Here is a 23223-nt window from a genome sequence, read left to right on the forward strand (position 1 = left end):
CTCGGAGGCTTAAAGGAAAGCAGCAGGTCTCTCAGAAAATGCTGCACCGGGGGAATGATTTTTACAGATTTCCTCCCTTTTTTGAGAATTACCCACTTCCTGCAGACATCCTCTGTCTTCCAGGTCATGACAGATATTCATTGTCTCTCTCTCTCCCGCAGGCTCCTCCTTGTGCCACTCCACTGGCTGTCCAGGGTCTCCAGCTTGCTGACCCTACATCTTGGGACTCATGAGCTCCATAATCCCATGGACCAGGAGCCACACGAGCCAATTCTTTATAAGTCTCTCTACATGCGTGCGTGTATATATACACACACACACACACACGCATACGCGCACACACACGCACGCACATGTGCGCACGCACACACACACGTGCACGCGCACACGCGCGCGCACACACACACACATTCTGCGTCTGAAAATTCCAAAATCTGTGTCACATCTGAGTCTGGTTCTAGTGTTTGCTTTGTGTGTTTTCTCCTGCCTTTCAGCACGCCCTGTAATGTTGCTGAAAGCCAGACATGATATGTCAGATATTAGGAACTGAGGTGAATAGGCCTATGGTGTGAGATTTGACGTTGATCTGGCTACGAGCTGTGTTTAATGTTTGTTGTAGCTGCTAGAGGCTTCAGTTTCCTCTAGTGCCCTTGTGTTGTCTCCCCCATTGTCTGTGGGTTTCCCTGAAACCCCTTCTTAGATAGAGCTTGTGCCTTGCTGTTCTCTCAGCTTTAATTCACTGTTTTCATACTGGGCTCCTGCTAATGTGGGGTAGGGAGTGAAGGAGGGGAAGCATCCTGCTGGGATTGGATCTCACTCTTAAAGTGGGTCTGTGTTTTTTGACAGCGGTCCCCAACCTTTTTGGCAACAGGGACCGGTGTCATGGAAGACAATTTTTGCACGGACAGGGAGGGGTGGGGTGATGGTTCACACAGTAATGCCATTGGATGGGGGAATGGTTCAGGCGGTAATGCAAGCAATGGGGAGCCATGGGGAGCGGCAGGTGAAGCTTCGCTCGCTCGCCCACTGCTCACCTCCTGCTGTGCCACCCGGTTCCTAACAGGCTGTGCGGACCAGTACCGGTCCACCACCCGGGGGTTGAGAACCCCTGCTTTGGGGTGCCAACAACATTCTGTGTCTTTAGCTGAGTGCTTGTTACTTGGATGTGTTCAGTTTGTGACAACTGATAATTTAGTGAGCTGTAAACATATATGAGCTCTTTCCTCTATTAATACTATACTACGGGGACTTTCCTGGTGGTCCAGTGGTAAAGAATCCACTTTCCAATGCAGGGGACGCGGGTTCCATCTCTGGTCGGGGAACTAAGATCCCACATGCTGCGGGACAACTAAGTCGGTGCACCACAACTACTGAGCTCGCGCACCACACGAGAGAGCCTGCATGCCGCAAACCACAGGGCCCATGTGCCCTGGAGCCTGCGCGCTACAACTAGAGAGAGAAAACCCGCACGCCACAACTAGAGAGGAGCCCGCACTGCAACTAGAGAGAAGTCCAAGCAGATTGCGCACTGTAATGAAAAGATCCCGCATGCCGCAACTAAGATCCTGAGCGCCGCAGCTAAGATCCTGAGCGCCGCAACTAGGATCCTGATGCAGCAGCACCCCCCAAAAAATAAGGAAAATAAATCACTAAATATTTTTAAAATATACTATGCTGCACAAAACCTTAAAATTGAAAACAAAAAGAAGAAAGTGACTCATGAACACACACAAGATCATAGATCAGAAAACGCAAGTGTATGCAACACACCTGGAAGGAACGCTATCGTGAAAATGTCAGTACATTCTTCCTAGGTGTACTGATGCATCTAATTCAATGCCGATTTTTTTAAAGGTCCTTGTAATTTTCTTTTTTTATACTGGTTAGGGAAGTTGGTTCTAAAGTACAGATGAAAATACACCTGTAAGTATAGCCAGCTTCCAGAAGGACTAAAACAATCTCATATGATGGAGTCACCGGGAAATGCCCCGAGCCCTACGTTCCACAACCTGGGTGCCCCCGATGCTAAGCCAGGACCTCTTCTCCCCAGTTCTTCCCCGCTTGCCACCCAACTCAGAGAGGAAGATTACACTGTGCGCTTCGATGGGAATCACTGGCTGAGTTCACCAGGAGCGGATTCTGAGATGAAAATGTGCAGGCGTGAAATTCATTCAGGAGCGCTTTTGGGATCAAAACCTGTGGGAGAGTGAAGGAAGAAGGACTGGGCAGAAGGAGACACTGGGCTGCGATGAGTCACAGCAGAGGCCTCGGTCAACCTTACCAGGAGCTGGAGCTACGATGGCGGCACAGAGCTGTCCCAAACTGGGGCCTTTATACCTCTACATCGACCAGTCAGGAGATGTGACTGCCCTGGGATGGCGGGACGATCTTGCAGGAGCTGAATCTCTTCAGCTGACAGTAATCCTGAGGGAATGCCTCAAGGTTATGGGGAGGGGGTCAGCGGTGAGTTACCCTCCATCAACACTCCTATCAGCTGGGAGGCTGGGGGCTCCAGTCCTGAAATGGCGGTGGGGGTGGATCTCAGTAGCAGACCAGAGCATATACTAATACTGAGGAGCAAAATTTGGGCCATCTCACCATCACCAAAATGTCTACAAGTAACAAATGCTGGAGAGGGTGTGGAGAAAAGGGAACCCTCCTACATTGTTCATGGTAATCTAAATTGGTGCAGCCACTATGGAAAACAATATGGAGTTTCCATAAAAAACTAAAACTGGGGTTACCATATGATTCTGCAATCCCACTCTTGGGCATATATCTGGAAAAGACAAAAACTCTAATTTGAAAAGATTCATGCACCCCAATGTTTATAACAGCACGATTTACAATAACCAAGACATGGAAGCAACCTAAATGTTCACCAACAGATGAATGATAAAGACGATGTGGTGTATATATATATATATATATATATATATATATACAGTGGAATATTACTCAACCATACAAAAGAATGAAATAATGCCATTTGCAGCAGCGTGGATGGACCTAGAGATTATCATACTAAGTGAAGTAAGTCACAGAAAGACAAATATTATGTGATACCAATTACATGTGGAATCTAAAATACAATTGAACTTATTTACAAAATGGATATAGACTCACAGGCAAAGAAAACAGAGTTACCAGAGGGGATGGGGGGAGGGATAAATTAGGAGTTTGGGATTAGTAGGTGCAAACTACTACATGTAAAATAGATAAACAACAAGGACCTACTGTATAGCACAGGGAACTCTATCCAGTATCTTATAACAACCTGTAATGGAAAAGAATCTGAAAATCTGATATATACATCAATTTGGTATGCACCTGAAACTAACACAACATTGTAAATCAGCTGTGGTCGTAGTTGTGTTTTTAAAAACTGGGGCCATTTCACAGGGTTTTCTGGAGCCAACACTAAAATCCAAAGCAATGACTAAGATTCTGGGAATCTCAGTAGCACAGCAGGTGCATGGAGGTAAAGGTTTCAGCTAGGCAACCCTGAAGCACCAATCAAATTACCAGGCAACACTTTCTTATTCTGTTTAAATACAAAATGTTGTCTTCATCGGCTGCACCCAATCCAAGCTTCTGTGGTCAGAGATTTCAGAAGGAGCAAACACACTTTTCTTTAACCGAAAGCAAATACCAGTTCAGATAGTTTTCTTGGAGAGAACTTGAGATCTCATCAATTTTGCAAGAGAATGTGACTGGCCAAGAAGAGGGCCGATGGAGCTTGTGAGTGGGCTGAGGGGAGAGAGGGGCGAGAGGAAAGAGCAATAGATAGGGGGCCTGAGTGAGAGTGGAAGGGTTGTAGGAGGAGAAGCTCAGAGATTTATTTGTGTGATGTCCATACATATCATATTTAATAGGACAGACCTTTTTTTTTTCTATGCTTACAAAAGTTTTAGTTGTTATAAGAATTCTTTATGATATAATGTTAGGTATAAAAATCAGGATATAAAATCGTTAATATATTACCGTTGAAAAAACAAGGCACACAAAAAAAGGAAAGATGTTCATATTAAATAGCCTCTAATTTGGGAGTGGAACTATATATAATTTTTATTCTCTTCTCAAACTGCTCTCTATTTTACTGAGTTTTCAACAATGTGCCCCGATTTTAATGACAAACATTTATTGCAAAATGTAGACAAAAGGTTAGTGTTTTTATAAAATTTAGCACTTAAAAGTTTTTTTCTGGCATGATATATGGAAAATTCTGACTCTGAAGCAAAGGTGCCCAAACTACCCTCCAAGGGCTATATAGAGCCTGCTGCCTGTTTGTAAATAAAGATTCAGTGTAACATAGCTACCTCACCCATCTACTAGTTTACAATGATCTGGGGCTGCTTTTGTGTTCCAACACGAGAGCTGAGTGATTGTGACTGCAAAGTCTAAAATATTTACTGCTGGTAAAAATATTTACATATTCCCACTTCACATGGTAATATATATATATATATTGAGGTGCATGAGCTGCTTGTATATTTTGGAGATTAATCCTTTGTCAGTTTCTTTGTTTGCAAATATTTTCTCCCATTCTGAGGGTTGTCTTTTCATCTTATTTATGGTTTACTTTGCTGGGCAAAAGCTTTTAATTACGGCCCATTTATTTATTTTTGTTTTTATTTTCTTTACTCTAGGAGCTGGGTCAAAAAGGATCTTACTGCGACTTATGTCAAAGAGTGCTCTGCGTATGTTTTCCTCTAAGAGTTTTATAGTGTCTGGCCTTACATTTAGGTCTTTAATCCATTTTGAGTTGATTTTTGTGTATGGTGTTAAGAAGTGTTCTAATTTCATTCTTTTACATGTAGCTGTCCAGTTTTCCCAGCACCACTTATTGAAGAGGGTGTCTTTTCTCCAGCATCTATTCTTGCCTCCTTTGTCAAAGATAAGGTGACCATAGGTGCATGGGTATATCTCTGGGCTTTCTATCCTGTTTCATTGACCTATATTTCTGTTTCTGTGCCAGTACCATACTGTCTTGATTACTGTAGCTTTGTAGTATTGTCTGAAGTCAGGGAGCCTGATTCCTCCAGCTCCGTTTTTCTTTCTCAAGGTTGCTTTGGCTATTCAGGGTCTTTTGTGTTTCCATACAAATTGTAAATTTTTTTGTTTTAGTTCTTTGGAAAATGCCATTGGTAATTTGATAGGGACTTCACTGAATCTGTAGATTGTGTTGGGTAGTATAGTTGTTTTCAGAATGTTGATTCTTCCAATCCAAGAACATGGGATATCTCTCCATCTGTTTGTGTCGTCTTTGATTTCTTTCATCAGTGTCTTATAGTTTTCTGCACATGTGTCTTTTGCCTCCTTAGGTAGGTGTATTCTCTTAGGTATTTTATTCTTTCTGTTGCAATAGTAAATGGGATTATTTCCTTGATTTCTCTTTCTGTTCTTTCATTGTTAGCGTATAGGAATCTTTGTTCTACCATCTCCTCTTGGGAGTTTGTTTTTGTTTTTGAGTTTGTGTTCTTATGATAGTGTTTCATAGTGTAAAGCACTTGTGGGAATGTTCTCTACTTTGGGTTACCTTCTACTGTGATTGGACTCCATTTTATGTGTCATATACATGTATGCATGTGTACGTGTGTATAGATGCACACACACATTTTGACTAACTTCTTCCTTTTTCATTTTTTCAGTGGTATTTGCCCAGTTGATGCATTGGGTTTTTGGGGTTTTTTTTTTTCATCTTGATAACTTTCTCTTTTCTATTATATAGTATTGTGATCTGTTGGCCTCTTGGTCCTATGGTTCTATAGCCATTGCTGTAACTACTACATCATGGTTTTAGATATTTTTAATTTTATTTTTTTATGATAAGAACATTTAAGGTGAAATCTAACCATAAAAAGGTCTAGAGGTGTCTCAAAAAGTTAAACATAAACATACTATATGATCCAGCAATTCTACTTCTGGGCATTGATCCAAAAAGTTGAAATCAGGATCTTGAAGCAATATTAGCATTTCCATGTTTATTGCACCGCTCTTCCCAATAGCCAAGGTGTGGAAACAACTTGAATGTCCATCAACAGATGAGTGCATAAAAAATTGTGGTATCTATATACAGTGGAATATTATTCAGCCTTAGAAAAGAGGGAAGTCATATGCCATATGAGACAATATGGATGAAATGTGAGGACATTATGCTAAGTGGAGTGAGCCAGTCACAGAAAGACAAATACTGTATAATTCCGTGTATATACAAAATAGTCAAAGTCATAGACTCAGTGAGTGGAATGGTGGTTGCCAGAGGCTGGGGGATGGGTAATGTATTGCACACTTACAAGTTTGTTAGGAGGGGCTGACCTTGTCTTAATAGTGCACTTTTTCAGGCTCACAGACTTTGAGAACAAACTTATGGTTACTGTGGGGAAGGGTGGGGGAAAGGGATATTCAGGGAGTTTGGGATCAACATGTCCACACTGCTATATTTAAAATGGATAACCAACAAGGACCTACTGTATACCATAGGGAACTCTGTTCAATGTTCTGTGGCAGCCTGGATGGGAGGGAAGTTTGGAGGAGAATGGATACGTGTGTATGGATGGCTGAGTCCCTTTACTGTGCACCTGAAACTATCGCAACATTGGTAATCGGCTATACTCCAATATAAAATAAAAAGTTAAAAAAATAGTGCACTTTTTAGTCGGTGGCTGTTGTGATAGTTTTACCTGGAAACCTGTCGTTTTCCTTTAATAGGTAGTTAGTGTTCCCAAGGCAGACCTTCAGACCTGGAAGGCAATTTAGAGAGCATTCCATTAAATCTACTCTAACTCCCTTTACTCACTGAAAAAGAATCAAATTCCGGAGTACTGGTGACTCTCCAAAAGATTCAAATTCCAGAGAACTGGTGGCTTTCCAAGGCTCGTAGAGGTGGACAAGGAAAGATTAGAACCTTGCCCACTGAACTCTCATCTGGATTCATCCAACACTTCACAAGAAGGAGGCTGTGTCCCTCCAGGTGCAAGGTATGGGGTGCAGGAGGGGTGCTATAGGGAGACGATTAGCTACTCTGAAGAAAGAATATAACCTGTAAATCCAGCTGAATCTCTAAGTTGCAATGTGTCTCTCAGTCACTCAGTTATGTTTCTTTCCCGGGTTTTCCTATATTTCAATGCACTTTGTAACACTACCTTTTTATTGAGTGGCTGCCATGCTCTAGGCAACGTAAGAGATCTTTATAGAGATTTCTATCCTACGAAAGCCTCATGGCAACCCTGCAAGATTGGCTTTATTGTCCCTTTTCATAGCAGAAAGAACTGAACCTCAGGGAGCTGAAGGAATTTTCTAGAAGTGGTGGATCTGGACTCACAGTGTAAGTTGGTTCTTTTCTGAAGCACATGCCTTTTTCACTTTGTAGCCTTTCTTTCACCTGGAGGTCCTCTAGATCTTCCAAGAACCACTGGAGAAACATTTTTAGATGTTTTTTTTTCCCCCTGACTATGACTCCCACCTTTGGCTCCCCAAGGTGGAAGAGAGAGAAAAACTATCTGTGAAATGTGAACCCTCCTCCTTGCCTTCCCTAATGACAGGCTTGCTAACAGTTTACCATTTGGGAAAGAGTGTGGACTATTTTCCCCTGATCCGCCTCTGACCTGATGTAAAGTGTAGAATGATGGGTCCGAGAAGGAACAAGAAGAGGCCGTAGTGTGCAGTGGTTAAGAGTGAGCATGGTAGTCAGACAGCCTTTGACTCAAATTCCTGTTCAGCCCAGTACCTTTTAGCACCATGACCTTGGGCAAGTTTCTCAGTACTTTTGAACCACAGTTTCCTTACCTACAACATTAGAATAATAATACTACCTTCACCCTAGAGTATTTATAAGGAGTAAATATTCCTATGAAACATGCATATCAGAGTGTCTGGAATATAGTATATACTCAGTAGTGGTTGCAAAGGCATACATACATCTTAAACCGTTCGCTATAGAACATTTCAGACATTTACAGAAGAACAGTATAATAAACACCCATATATCCATCACCAAGTTTTGACAAATATCAACTCCTGACCATTCATGTTTCCCGTATATCCCAACCTACTTCCCATCCCAACCCTGGATTATTTTGAAGCAAATACTAGACATTGTATCATTTTACCTGTAAATATTTTAGTATGCATATCTAAAACAGAAAGATGATTTTTTAAAAACATAACCACAGTGTCAAAGTTACTATAAATCTTGAATTTTATCAAATATCCTCTCATTAGAGTTTAGATTTCAAGGATTATCTCATAATTTATTTACAGTTTAGTTTGTTTGAATCGGGATGGAAAAAGAAAAAAAAAAAAAAAGGTCCTATAAGATGATCCCAGGTCATTTCATGCCTTTCCTGCCTCAGACTTTGAATCAGTCATTCCTCCAAGAATCCCTGGTTTCTTTGAGTAGAAACTGGTCCTGAAGACTATAATCTGGTTGGTCTAATTAGCCCATTACAGGCATTCTTCATTTCTGTTACATGGCTTGTTTGTTTGTTTGTTTTGTTTTGTTTTGTTTTGTTTTTGTAGTACGTGGGCCTCTCACTGTTGTGGCCTCTCCCGTTGCGGGCCTCTCACTGTTGTGGCCTCTCCCGTTGCGGAGCACAGGCTCCGGACGCGCAGGCTCAGCGGCCATGGCTCACGGGCCCAGCCGCCCCGCAGCATGTGGGATCTTCCCGGACCGGGGCACGAACCCGTGTCCCCTGCATCTGCAGGTAGACCCTCAACCACTGCGCCACCAGGGAAGCCCTGTTACATCGCTTTTGATCTCAAGCATTTACTTTTGGTTCTTTCTTAGGATTTCCATGTCTCTGCTTACATGGCTCATCTGTTCTTACATTAGAGTCCGTGCATATTCATCTTAGTTGTTTTAAATTCCTGGTTTAATAATACCAAGATTTCTGTGTGGACAAAACAATCTTGCCTGCCATTTCTATAAACATGAATGTTGCCCATCAAGCCATCAGCATTGCAGCCCTTGGACAGTGGGCCCTGAGGGGAATTCAGAACAGAGGAAAGCAGGATACTTGTCCTAGATAGCTAAGATGCATATCAAAGGAATGGTTTCAGTGAGCCCAGACTCTTGCATCTTCCCAGACATAGAATAGCACTACATCACTAACTTGAGATGTCTGGTTTTTGTGTGACTAGCAATAACCTTTTGATGTTTGACTACATATTTGTTTTGTTTTCAACAAAAACTCCTGTATCTCCAGGCTCCTCCACTACCTCTTTGGAACAGTCCCTCAGAACTATCTGAGAGGCTGTCTCCCCAGCTATAGTCCTCAGTAATTCCTCAAACGAAACAGAATTCTCAACGTTTAGGCTGTGCATCTTTGTTCCGTCGACACCTACCACGTCTGGTTCTGATGCTTGCTCTGTCTCTTCAAATTATGTTTTTTGCTCTTCAGTACACCTTGTAATTTTTCTTGTGAGCTGGACATGAAAAAGAACTGCTGTAAAGAAGCCTTTAGTAATGGGGTGACGGGGTGGGGGAGGAGAAGTATTCTATAGTCCTATGATTATATCTCAGTTCTAGTGAGACTTTGCCTCTGGACTGTGGACCTCACAAGTGTTTTTCAGTTTTTTTCTCCCCACTTAGGTGGGACAGTAGGGTTCCAGTGGTCTGGAGGTGGGTATTTCCCTTTTCCTACATGAAAGGCTTAGCGCTGACTGTAGTTGTAGAGTTTTCTTCCTCCAGGTTAGTTAGGCTCTGATAAAACCCCTGCAGGTTAGGCTCTGGTTAACTGGTTTCCCCTGAGGGCAGGCCTTGTTGAGAAGAACAAGATGCTCTGCTCTATTTCAAAATGGTTCCTTTGCCCCTCCCCCTGCAGGAAGCCACAGGGGATTTTTCCCCCCGATATTTACTGTGAGAACCTGGTGGAGCTCTTAGAAGTGAAACTCACAAAAGTGTGGTGACGCCCCCCATGACTGGGTCCCCGTAGAGTTTTAACTCCAGGCTGACCATCGAGTAATTCGTCAATCACAGTTCAGGGCTTCCTGCCCAGCACTGCTGCCCATGGTGAGTCTGGGCTCTGCAAAGCCAGGACTCCCTGCATTTGCCTGTCTGTTCTCCAGTCTTGGGGGCAGCAGTTTGCCCTGTGTCCTCAAAGGATCTCTTAAGGATTTAAGAAGAGTTGCTTTTTCAGTCTGTTCAACTTTTCACTTATTCTTAGGATGGAGTAGTGACTTCCAAGCTCCTGACATGTAACTGGAATCTGGAAGTCAAATTTATCAATTGGATTCCATATTGCATCTCTAGTTTGTTGTTGTTTAAAACTACAAAGAATTGGGGCTTCCCTGGTGGCGCAGTGGTTAAGAATCCTCCTGCCAATGCAGGAGACACAGGTTCGAGCCCTGGTCTGGGAAGATCCCACATGCCGTGGAACAACTAAGCCCATGAGCTACAATTACTGAAGCCCATCCACCCTAGAGCCCGTGCTCCGCAACAGGAGAGGCCGCCACAATGAGAGGCCTGCGCACCACAGCGAAGAGTAGCCCCCGCTCGCCGCAACTAGAGAGAGCCCACACACAGCAACGAAGACCCAACGCAACCAAAAATAAATAAACAAAATAAAATAAATTTAAAAAAAAACCTACAAAGAATTAACTTATTTTCCTGGTAATTGTGAAATCGCTGAGTAATGAAAACATAATAAGGAACCAAATATATTAGTCCAGTGACAAAGCTTGAAGTGAAAAGAGAAAATGGTTACAAATTAACCTGTACTTGGAGTCCTAAGGCCTTATTACTCCCTTCTAATGCAATACATTAAAAATAATTCTAAGTTGCACTCAATATATTGGATACGCAGGTACAACTCTTATCATTTTTGATAATGATTTAATTTGCCTTAGTTAATTATTTCTAGCTGATAAATATGATCATTGAAAAACCTGATTGCTATGAACGTGTTTACAGAGCAGATATGCATCTGTATTTTGAGTTCAATTTAGAAAAGTTTTCCTCACTCTCGGGTTTTGAAAGAATTTTTCTGTTTTCTTCTAATAGTTCATAGTTTAATATTTTAACAAATATCTGATGCATTTGGAATACTTCTTGGGTTGGTATGAGGAATGAATCCAATTTTAACACTTTTTCAAAAGAGTATTCAGTTATTTCAATACTGCTCATTATAAAGTCCATCTGCTCTCCCCTGATATGGGATGTTGCCTTTGTTACATACTAAATTTCCCTATGCCAATGAGTGTTTCTCTAGATTTTCTGATTTTCCCACTGGTCTTTCTATTCATGCACCAATACTCTAAGGGGCTTTACAATATCGTGTACTATCTGGCCTTCCCTGTTGTTCTTTTTCTAATTCTCATTCCTATAATTACTTCTTCTCTTTGCATTGATTAATTTCTCAAATACCATGAGAAAGTGAGTTGAAGATGGTTTTAGTTTTAGTGAGAAAGTATTTCCCCACTGTAAGTTGCTGGCTTTCAGGATGAGTAGAGAAATAGATAAGAAAGTATGTGTCAATTCATATTTTACAGAATGTTTTTACTGAGAATGGCTATTGGTGAGTTATGTTAATAATTTTCCTCTTAATGAACACCCTCCCTCTCTCTAGTTTCCTAGAGTAAATCCCACTTGGTTATACTGTAACCCTTTTAAAAATGTGTCAGATTCTGTTTTTGCTAATATTTTTTTAGGATTTTGTATTGATATTCATAAATGTGATTCATCTGTAGTTTTTGGTAGAATCTTTGTGAGATTGCAGCTCAAAGTTACATTTACTTAGAAAGAATTTGAAGGTTTACCTTACTTCCCTATATTCTGGGATAATTTAAGTAAAATTGGGATTCTCTGATCGCTGCAGGTTTAATAGAATTCTGCTGTGAAGCCACCTGGGACTTGATAATGTTTTGCGGGGAGCACTTTGACTGCTTTCTCTGTCCATTCTTCCATGATCACTGGTCTACTTCAACTTTATGTCTCTAATGGAGTCAATATTTATAAGCTCTATTTACCTACAATAGATGTACGTAATTTAAAATTTAAGACATTAGCCAATCTATTTTCTCAGCCGATGCAGGATTATCGTCTAAAATATCAAGCCAGATAACCATCAACCCACTTGAAACACTTTATGTTACTATAGATCATAAGGGACCCATTATTGTTTGTAAATATTAGAGTATTTTTAGAAGAAGAACATCAAATTTATCTTCCATTCTCTGTGCAGTGTAAGAAAATCAGATTAATTTAGCTCTGTGTGGCATACACAAATTTCAGGACAGTTTTCACATGTCTCACCAAAGTGTTGTTTTCCTTCCGTGCCGAGAGTCCCTGCAGTGGGACTGTTTTGCTGTCTCCTCCATCCACACTTTCTTTCTGTTTGTGTCCAGGTTGTTAGTGCTTTTTTTAAAAAAATATTTATTTATTTATTCGTTTTATTTTTGGCTGCATCGGGCCTTCATTGTGGCGCAAGGGATCTTTGCTGCGGCATGCGGACTTCTCTCTAGTTGTGGAGAGCACATGGGATCAGTAGTTGTGGCACGCAGGCTTAGTTGCCCCTCGGCATGTGGGATCTTAGTTCCCAGACGGGGATCGAACCTGTGTCCCCTGCATTGGAAGGCGGATTCTTAACAACTGGACCACCAGGGAAGTCCCTGTTAGTGATTTTTAATGAGCATTCTTGCATAGGATAGGGTGCTAACGGCTTCCACTGGGATTCCTCAGATTCGATATCTTAAACAAACTTGGACCTGCTCTACAACAAAATGTATATTATTTTGTTAAATGGAAAAAAACAGTTTAAAAACAACCCAGATTTTAACATAGCAAATGCTGCTTTCATCACAGCAACACAAGAGGGAAATGTGATGGGAATTAGAATAGTAAGTAGAAGATATCAGGGAGAGTATCCTACGTAAAATACAAGTTCACCTGATTTAGAAAAGTTGGAATGATTTATATACACAGGAGAATAAGAAATAAAGAAGGGTTGGGAATGGTTTCAGCTTTATCTAAATACATTTTTTCGTTCCTTTGTGATCCGTAGCTGAGTTGCCTACAATCCACAGCCTCTGATGTGGACATGGCTGATGCCCAAGACAATGCTCTGAGGATCCTGCTTGTCGGGAAGACGGGAAGTGGGAAAAGTGTGACAGCAAACACCATCTTCGGGGGAAAAAGTGTTCGACTCTAGGATTTCTGCCAAAGCTGTTACCAAAACTTGTCAGGAAGCATCCGGGAAATGCAAAGGGAGAGACCTTCTCGGTGTTGACACCCCAGGGCTCTTCGACACCAAGGAGAGCCTGAGCACCAGCTGCATGGAAATCAGCCGCTGTGTCCTCGCCTCCTGCCCGGGACCTCACGCCATCATCTTGGTCGTGCAGCTGGGCCGCTTCACGGAGGAAGACAGAAAACCGTGGCGTTGATCAAGGCTGTGTTTGGGGAACCAGCCATGAAGCACATGATCATCTTGTTCACTCGCAAAGAGGAATTGGAGGACCACAGCCTAAGCGACTTTCTGCGGGGTGCGGACATACGTTTGCGAAGCATCCTCGAGGAGTGTGGAGACCGCTGCTGTACCTTCAGTAACAGGAGTACATACCGGGCTGAGAAGGAAGCTCAGGTGCGGGAGCTGGTGGAGCTGATAGAGAAGATGGTGCAGAACAACCAGGGGGCTTACTTTTCCGACGCCATATACAAGGACACAGAGGAAAAGCTGAGAAAGCGGGAGGAATTCTTGAAGAAAATCTACACTGATCAGAATTAGAAATCCAAAAAGTGGAAGAGGAATGTGCTCAGGCATGCAGGAAAAAGAGAGAGAAATTAAATTACTAAAGATGGAATACGAAGAAAAAGTAAGAAATGTTAGGGAGGAGGCCCAAAACAATACTTTTAGCCATAAACATGATGGAGATATGAATTTGCTTTTAAAAATATTTCATTTGTTCAGGAAGTAGCTATTTTTTCACAATTTACTATGGTTAGTGAAGCATCTCTCCAGCTCACTTCCAAGCACTCTCCATGCCTGCGCCTCCCCACAAACACCAAGAAATTTAAGAAATTACAAAATTGCTAAGTTTGAGCCCTTGTTCAGTGGGCATGGTTTTAAGACTCAAATGGAAGGAATTTGAAGGCCGAAATGCATCCTGTATTGAGTGTTGACACTACCTGTGAAGCACATTACACGGTCCCCTTGTGAGCATTTCGTAACTGTCAGTAAATTATCCAGTTACCCCAGCGGCATTGTTCTCTGGTTTCCGAGAGACGAGTTGATAAATGTTTGTTGTTTCAAGCCACTAAGTTTTGGGGTAATTTGTTACACAGCAGTGGATAACTATTACAAGATGTATGTTTGTTTATGCATATATAGAAAATATGTCTTTAAATACTGGCCACTGCACTTGCCGCTGGGGAAAGAATTTCAGATTCTGGGGATCAGAGTGGGAGGAGACTTACTTTTTACTATAGATCCTTTGATCTATTTCAGTATATTGTTCATTCAACAAATGAACAAAGAGACAAATAATAACATTTGTAATGTCCTCCAATAAACAATAATTCCAAAGGCCCATTTCAAAAAACAATTGCCCAAGTCTCCTATTTTTCTCTGCTTTCCTTTTCTAGGTGCCAACTTAAAATTCTCCTGCCTATAAATTCAAATAGCTCTGTGTCAGAAATGTTCCAGTTCCCCCTGCAGATCCACTGTCTTCCCTTTTCGGTCCTTCTTTGGCCGGGGACCACATCACTGGGCTCCATTGTTCTCTGTCTGTCTCTCAGGCCCCACCAGTGGGGCGGCCAGCAGAGGATCTGTGGGAGCTAGAGAACTAGATGAGGGAATTTGTCTCCTGGATCCCTCTCTACCTGGTCCGATCTGAGCAGCTGCCACCTCCATCCCAAGGTCCAGCCACAGGCATCAGGGGCTCTCAGATCTGACCAGTAAAATATACCTGTGTAGGATGTGTTGTCACGCCAAGCCTGTGGTGTGCCTGCAGTAAAACTTTTGACTGTTTTCTGGGGTCACAGCTTGACCTGGGAATGAATTTTAGGTTTCAAAAATGCCCCAGTCTGGTGATTAGGGTCAATGGTAAAGCTGTAAGAGGTAGCCATAAAATAAACAGACTAATTCTCTTTTGGCCTCCCTCACTCTAAGGTGCGTGCTACCAGAAGAGTTCCAGATGTATTGTGAGAAGGGGAAGGAGGGTTAGATCGCATGCCTTAGCTCAAAGGGGGCAGATTTGAGTGTTGGTAATAATCTGACAAAACAACACAAAACCTTGTTAAAATAAAGTAATTGTTGAATATGGATGCATAGTCTCTGGTATGTTTCTTAACACATTGGTCTTGTTTACAGTGGCCTATATTCCTAAAACATTTTAAAGGAATCAAATATTTAAAGGATACAGTTTGGGAAATAGCAAGAAAGTATTTCTTCCCATGGGATTAATAATGTCATTATTTTCTTTCTTTTTTTAATTAATTAATTAATTAATTTATGGCTGTGTTGGGTCTTCGTTTCTGTGCAAGGGCTATCTCTAGTTGTGGCAAGCGGGGTCCACTCTTCATCGCCATGCACGGGCCTCCCACTATCGCTGCCTCTCTTGTTCTCTGTGGAGCACAGGCTCCAGACACGCAGGCTCAGTAATTGTGGCTCACGGGCCCAGTTGCTCCGCGGCATGTGGGATCTTCCCAGACCAGGACTCGAACCCGTGTCCCCTGCATTGGCAGGCAGATTCTCAACCACTGCGCCACCAGGGAAGCCCACCATTATTTTCTTTGTTACCTGAAATTCTATAGTTTATTTATCTATCTTTTTTTATTATCCATTCATCTATATTTTCAAATTTATTGGCATAAATTTATTCATGGAATTCTCTTAAAATTTTTAAAATCTCCTTTGAATATATAGTTACAATCTTCTTTTTAATGCTTAGTATTTTTATTGTGTTCACTCTTTTTTTGATTTTGATCCATATTAGCAGAACTTTATTAGTCATTCAAAGAATCAGCTTTAGTTTTTAAATTTTGATATGCTCATTTGTGCTCTTTTATATTTCAATAATTTCTGTTCCTTTCTTTATTATCTCCTTTCTTCTGTGTTCTTTGGTTTTACTCTGCTCTCCTTTTTAATTCTTTTGCTTTTTATTTTCAAGTATACATATTTAAGATTATGAATTTCCCTCTAAATACTGCTGTAGCTTAGTCCAAAAGTTTTGATTGTTTCATTGTTATTCAGTTCTCAAAATAGTTTCATTCATTAGGGGAATTACAAACTACTCTGCTCTGATTTCTGATAAAACATGAATTCCTTGAATTCAGATGTACCTTTAAAATTTCAGTGAGAATTTTATAAATTAGAAGAAGACCTAGATGTAGTTCAAGGATATACGCAGAGTGGGAAGGGGTGGAGGCCCTGGTTTATTCACACAACACTGACTTGAACTTCACAGCTGTTCTAACCGGGGTGCTTTCCCTTCGGCCCCTCCTGCAGGGCCAGGGCAGGGTGATGTGCAGAAAGGAAGGGAAGGGGGATTCAAGTCTGAGATTCTCAGAGCCGCCAGCAGGGCCCTGCTCCCTGAAGAGCTCTCAGCTACCTTTTCACCTCACCCGCCCGTCCGCTGTAACACAGGCCAGCTTCCTGCTGTTCTCCTCCCCTAGCCCTTGAGATCGGTTCCATGCATTCTGGGTCCTTACATGTATTGTCGCTTTATTTTATCCTGTATTTATGTCCTGTGGATGAGACTCATCCGCCTCCCTAGACTGAGGTCTTCTCTTACGAACACCACTGCACAGAGCTGAACACACAGAAGGTGCCTGGTGAAGAGCTGTATGAAGGAATGCGATAAAATGGGATGAAATGGAAAGGGGAGGGATAGGGTGGCATGGACAGAGCCAGTCCTGTCTCTGAGCAGAGGCATGACTTTACACTGACTACTGCAGGAAGCACCTTGCTCATGCGGACTGTTTTGTGTTGACACCATGGCCTCAATGTCCCTTATGAGATATAAACTTGCCCACCAAGAGTAGCCACGGGCAAAATATTGTAAGGTGAGAAATGCTGGTCTTGAGCGTGGATCCTGTTCTCTGGGCTGCCCCCACTGCACCCACGCCCCATCCCTCCCACCTTACAGTCTAACCAGGAACCCTTGCCCGCCACACAGTCCCCCGGGCCTCCTCTCCTCTCACGGCGCCAGGTCCCCAGGACTTCCTGAACTGAGGTTCGAATAATGTATTAAGGTCCGTTCTTAGCCTCAACATCCAAGTTGCTCTGATCAAAGCCTCAGGACCTCCAGACCAGGCTCCCTCTCTCTTCCAGAGCCATCTCGTTCTAGGAAGGCTACCTCAGGTGCCCTAACAATGGTTTCCACGCCCTCTCTCTTTGGGAACCAGGACACCAAAAGAGAGCTTGTGAGCTCTGGGTTTTCAGGGGTGAAGATTGGGAGGTGAGGTGTTGGCATCAGGAACAGAAGTGCAGAAAGGAGGATGAAAAGATAAGCCAGGTGTTCTAGAGAGTTCTCCCACAGCTGTTCCTGGTCACAAGCCAAGGTATGGGAGTTCTCACAAGCCATGGAACACATTCTTCAATGTCCCATTCCATGGTCAGTAGTATTCTATCTATTTCCTAAAAATTTCTTCTAATTTGGATTGTTTCTCCAGGCTTTGGAATCCCCAGGTTACCATGTTGCAGAAGACGGTGATGAAGGCAAAGAATATCAGCAGTTTTATATCAGTATCAACAGTGCCACCATCATCACCTTTACCACTTTTCTAGTTATCCTTCTCCATAAAGCAATTTATATTTTTGAAAATTCTCTTATCTCCACTGTTTTAATCGTTCTTCCAAGATCCCTGTGTTGCGGTCCAATCAGATTTTACAATTTCTGTTAAAATATTAGGAACCTGGGGCTTCCCTGGTGGCGCAGTGGTTGAGAGTCCGCCTGCCGATGCAGGGGACACGGGTTCGTGCCCCGGTCCGGGAAGATCCCATGTGCCGCGGAGCGGCTGGGCCCGTGAGCCATGGCCGCTGAGCCTGCGCGTCCGGAGCCTGTGCCCCGCAACGGGAGAGGCCACAGCAGTGAGAGGCCCGCGTACCGCAAAAAAATATATATATATATATTAGGAACCTGAGGTTCGAATGATGTATTAAGGTCAACAGTTGGTTATGGAGTCGATGTCTAGTCCAGGCTTCTCTTTTACATATGTTCTCCTTCATTCTCCAGAAAACAACGAGTATTCTAAATAATATTTGCAACAAGACATTATAGCCAGGAACCAAAGTGATATTGACAAGCTAGCATCCTGCGCTAAAACCAGCTGAATAATTATTTTAAAAATTCTTAAATGATAACTCTTCCAAAAATAAATTTAGAAGAACAGACTGGAGGTGTTAAAAATAGGATATTTTCACTGTATATTAACCTGGACATTTTCTGTGAGCTAACACGGAAGACGAACCAATGACGCAAAAAAGCTTTCATCAAAAATAAGCCCCTTTAACCCAGACTTTATTATCAGAAGTCCAGATCCGACAGGAAATAATACTGCCAACGGTTTGACTTGAGCCGACAACACATAGAAAGACATGGCCAATTCAGGGACTAGGTCTTGGATGGTATTGACAATTTGGAGTATTCAGGGGAGTGTAGCAAAGAATATTTTTAAAGTGTATAAAATAACTATACAGAAAATAATGAAGGAACTGAATAAGAGTTTCCAGAAGAGGATACTTGGCGAGGAGGCGGATCTGAAGAAATTTGCGGGCTGTTGATGTGTAAAGCAGAAAACAGACGAAAGGGCTCATATTTCAGGATTTCTCCACCAAAAGGAGAATCTAAATAAGGTGTTCAAAAATGGAAGAGGGTACCATCAGCAAGAGAAGGTTACAGCTGAACAGAGACCTTGTAAAGTTTGATGATTTTAACCATGTGTAAAACGAGGTTAGGTCTTGCGTAAGAGAGTAATGTAAATGAATGCTAATATGTTTCTCATTTTATAGTTGATAATTCTGATTTCAGTCTAGCAGTAAGTCATCTATAGCATTAAGACAATATAGGATTAATGCAGGATTTGAGAGCCAAACTCTTTGATCTGCCCCCTTCACCCTCAAAAGTAACTCTTCTGCAAATATGCTCCAGTGCTTACATTTTTAACTCTTAGGAATCCCTTGCTTAGGGTTTCATTAATTATGACTCCACAAACCCCTGGTTCAGCACATGTGAAATATCTACTAATACAAGATACATGGTTGTAGGGAACGGAGCACGGGTGTCAGGGGGAGAAAACAACGGGCCTGAGAGAAGTGAGTGCACACGAGAAGGTCAGGTTCGGATCTCTGTTCCGAGTGATAGGAGAGCCGTCTCGCTCACGTGACCCTCAGGAGACCTTATGAAGGCATTGCCCCCTCCAGTCAAGCTTGACGTGCAGGCTTGAAGGGTGAGCGGTGAGGTGATGAATGGGGAAAATTGCACCCCATAGCCCCACCTGGCTACGAAGGATTCTGTTGTCTGGTCTTCTGGTGACATTTACCCATTTTTGCACTGTGTTATCTCATGAGGCTCAAGTGAGAAATGGAAAGGACTGTTAACATTTTTAAATGGTTAAACAAGGACAAGAATAAAAACAAACACATACCAAAGGAACAGTTATTGCCCGAAGTGCCAGTAAGCGATATCACCCAGAAACGTGGCTGACAGATTCCTTCACTAACTCCTAGCATGGACAACTGATGGTGAACATGTACCAAACTATGCCCACCTGTTCAAGGATCGCTTGTCTCTGAACCAGCCCTGCAGAGTGACAACCGCATTCTGACCGGCTCTCTGAGGATCGAGTCAGCTTTGATGGGTTTGTGAGCTGGGGAGCGTGCTCCTGGGTGAGCGGGGGTGTCAGGCTCACTGGATATGGTCAGAAGGGTTGGGGAGCTCTAATGTCACAGGCCTTAGATCATTGGCCACAACCCTAATTTTAACCATAAACAAATGATGCTCAGAGGCCTTATGAGTCTTGCCCATAAACCACAGTGGCAGCCTGATGCCCACAGTCTTCATCTTCTGACCTCAACCCATGTTCTTTTCACTCTACTTGTGTATTAACAGGAGGCACAAGTCCTGAGGTGAAAATGGGAAAGTCCAACACTGAGGGGGTTCACGGGGAAAACCAGCAATGCTGAGCTGATGGGAAAGTCCTAAAGCCACTCACCGGTATAATGAGTACTGTGGTGACACTCAGAGAGGGAAGATCTAATGTATTAGTAGGAAGAGGCGGAGACGATTTTAGGGAAAGTCTAGAAAAAACCCTTATATATCTTAATGCAGTAGAACAAGGGCTTTTGGAGTTAATACACTCCCCTTTGTTAACCCCAGTATAGTTCTCCAGGTAGGAATTCAAGTTCCTGTCATTGTGTGAGTGTGTCTCACCGCCAGCGGGTCACATTTATAGGAAAGGGGACCTTGCAACCATCTCTAACCACCCTAGCTTTACAGTCTACCTGCTGCCTGAAATGTCCTCCATCTCTAGGAAAAGGAAATCATGGCCCAGTGTCCAGAATAAACTAACCTCTGAAGCAAATTCCTCCACAGAGGTGCTAATCCTTAGAAAGGGTAAGACCTGACAGCAGAAGAGGCTGGGAACAGACTGGGGGCTGAGCACCACAGTAGTGGTGTGTGTGTGGTGTGTGTGGTGTGTGTGTGTGTGTGTGTGTGTGTGTGTGTGTACATCGGTTGCCACACTCTCTAAGGAGCAGCCTGGGCAGAGTCTAGAATGGCCTTTCCAGAAAAGCTAGTGCCTCTGCTCTACTCTTTGTGACCCTCAGACTCATCAATTCTGGAATCTGTCAAGACTGGAAACCAGGATTGAAGGGAAGTACGTTCTCCTAAGACTGGGTGCTTCAGACTCCCTGATGTAGTGGGGTAAGGAACTGCGGTCAGGAGTGTTAAAAAAAGACATTGTGAACCTAAATGTCCATCAACAGATGAATGGATAAAAAAGATGTGGTACATATATACAATGGAATTCCATGTAGCCATAAAATAAAGAATGAAATAATGCCATTTGCAGCAACATGGATGGACCTAGAGATTATCATACTAAGTGAGGTAAACAAGACAGGGAAAGACAAATATATGATATTATGTATATGTAGAATCTAAAAAAAATACAAATAAGCTTATTTACAAAACAGGTACAGACTCACAGACATGGAAAACAAACATGGTTACCAAAGGGGAAAGCGGGGAGGGATAACTTGGGAGTTTGGAATGAACAGATAGACACTACTATATATAAAATAGATAACCAACAAGGACCTACTGTATAGCACAGGAGACTATATTCAGTAGCTTGTAATAACCTATAATGGAAAAGAATCTGAAAAGAATATATGTGTGTGTATAACTGAATCACTTTGCTGTACACCTGAAAACTAAGACAACATTGTAAATCAACTATACTTCAGTTAAAAAAAAAAAGACATTGTGCAAGAAAGAAGGAGAGGAAGTGAAAGAGACTGATACTGGGTAACACAGGATTGAGCAGAGTATGGGGGAAAAAAAGAGGGAGGGAGAGGGAAATGGGAGTTCACGTAGATAGATGGTAACTTCCTTCTTGTCCCAGCTTCACTTCCTTAATTTAATCTCCATGTACCAAATCAAGATTATGCAACTCAGCTTTCTCATGTGTCTGTTGCTCAAGAAACCCCCCACTATAGGTCACAGTTCATACTTCTTGGCCTGGAATTGACAGATTTACATCAGGCTTCAAACTTTCTTCGCAGCCCCATCTCCTTCTATTCTGCTACCTTATAAAGGACACAGCCATAGGCTTGGGGTCCTGAAAGTTCCCTTCCCCGCTCTGGCCCCAAACTCATTCTCTAAGTAACGTTGTTCAAGTTATTCAATTTTCTGAATCTTATTTTTACTTCTTTAGATATGGAGATAATAACCTTTACTTCCCAGTGTGGCTGTGAAGTATTAAATGAGAAGAAGATATGAAACACAGTGTTCAGCCAGAAGTAATTACGTGGTAGCGTAGTTCGCGCCACCACGTAGCGTAGCTCACCTGTGCACTTTCCCCCACCAATGCAATGCTTACTTCTACCTTCAAACCATCGTTCATGCCATTTCCTCTCACCTGTCTGTCTCTCCACGTATCCCGTCCTCCCATCCTTTAGAGAAAACCTCCTCTCTGATCTCCTACACAGCAACCTGAGATCACTGGACTCCTCTTTTCCACAGGTATCAGTCCTTGTCTTCTCATCAATATACGAGGACATCTGCAGAGATGAAGCCACATTGGTTTCTTCTTTTTTCCCTTACGTCGTCCTCTGACGCATGACAGGCACATCAGAGACATCTGACTCTACTTACTGTTTATGTACATGGCCACCTACTCTGATCCCCAGAGTCACGGAAACTACCCCCAGGAGCTACTTTGCAGAATTACTGTGTACTAGGCCAGAGCTGCTCAACGTGCGGGCCATGAAGCAGCAGCAGCAGCATGAATTGGAAACTCGTTAGAAATGCAAAGTCTTGGGCTCCCTCCCCAAATTACTGAACCAGAAACTCTGGGAGTCCAGCAATCTGCGTTTTTTCAAACCCTCCAAGTGAGTCTGATGCAAGGTAAAATCCGAGAACCACTGGGCTAAGGCATTTTCTGTAGAAGGTCCTTCATCTCGGATTAAATCAGCTAACGGGAGACCATAAGCGGGATAGACAAAGCACATCTGAAATGTAAAGGTTTAGGGTGCGAGAGTCAGCATTGGACCCTCTCATCTGAGATGAACCTAAAAGAAAGAAAATGTAGAAGTGCTTTGGGCAATCAGGAAATGTCCTAGATGTCCTACATAGGGAGAAAGCCAGAAAGTTAAGGTGCCTCAGAGATAACCCCCCTACTTCTGTTTATAGTTGGGTAGAGGGCACATGACGGTAACCCAACTTCAACAATACAAATGATGACAATGCCCTAGGGCAGCAGTCCTCAAAATGAGGTCCTTGGGCTAGTAGCATTAGTATCACCTGGGAACTTGCTAGAACTCCCACTTTTCAGGCTCCACCCAAATCCTACCTGTGTTTTCCCAAGTTCTTCAGACGATTCCGATGCAGGCTAAGGCTTGAAAACCACGGTGCTCGGTGCTGGGGCTACATGCTTTACACATATTTTTCCATCTAATTCTGACAATCCTATCAGTAGTTTAAGTTTTTCCCATTTGAAGATGAAGGAAATTAGAGTCAGATTTGCCTAAGGACACACAGCTCGTTAATGGCCAAACAGGTCAG

The 23223-nt window shown here is 42.6% G+C and overlaps 1 protein-coding gene and 1 pseudogene across 3 annotated transcripts in view; one reads left to right on the top strand and one right to left on the bottom strand.

Annotated features, from left to right (window-relative positions):
• The window catches only part of LOC114901884 (GTPase IMAP family member 5-like), a 162300-nt gene that overhangs the window by 94377 nt on the left and 44700 nt on the right, over nucleotides 1-23223 (bottom strand). The gene's annotated exons all lie outside the window — the stretch shown is intronic.
• On the top strand, nucleotides 13038-13911 carry LOC114901888 (annotated as a pseudogene).

Source organism: Monodon monoceros, unplaced genomic scaffold, assembly GCF_005190385.1.
Source record: "Monodon monoceros isolate NGI ecotype Baffin Bay Population unplaced genomic scaffold, NGI_Narwhal_1 Super_Scaffold_2, whole genome shotgun sequence".
NCBI lineage: Eukaryota > Metazoa > Chordata > Mammalia > Artiodactyla > Monodontidae > Monodon > Monodon monoceros.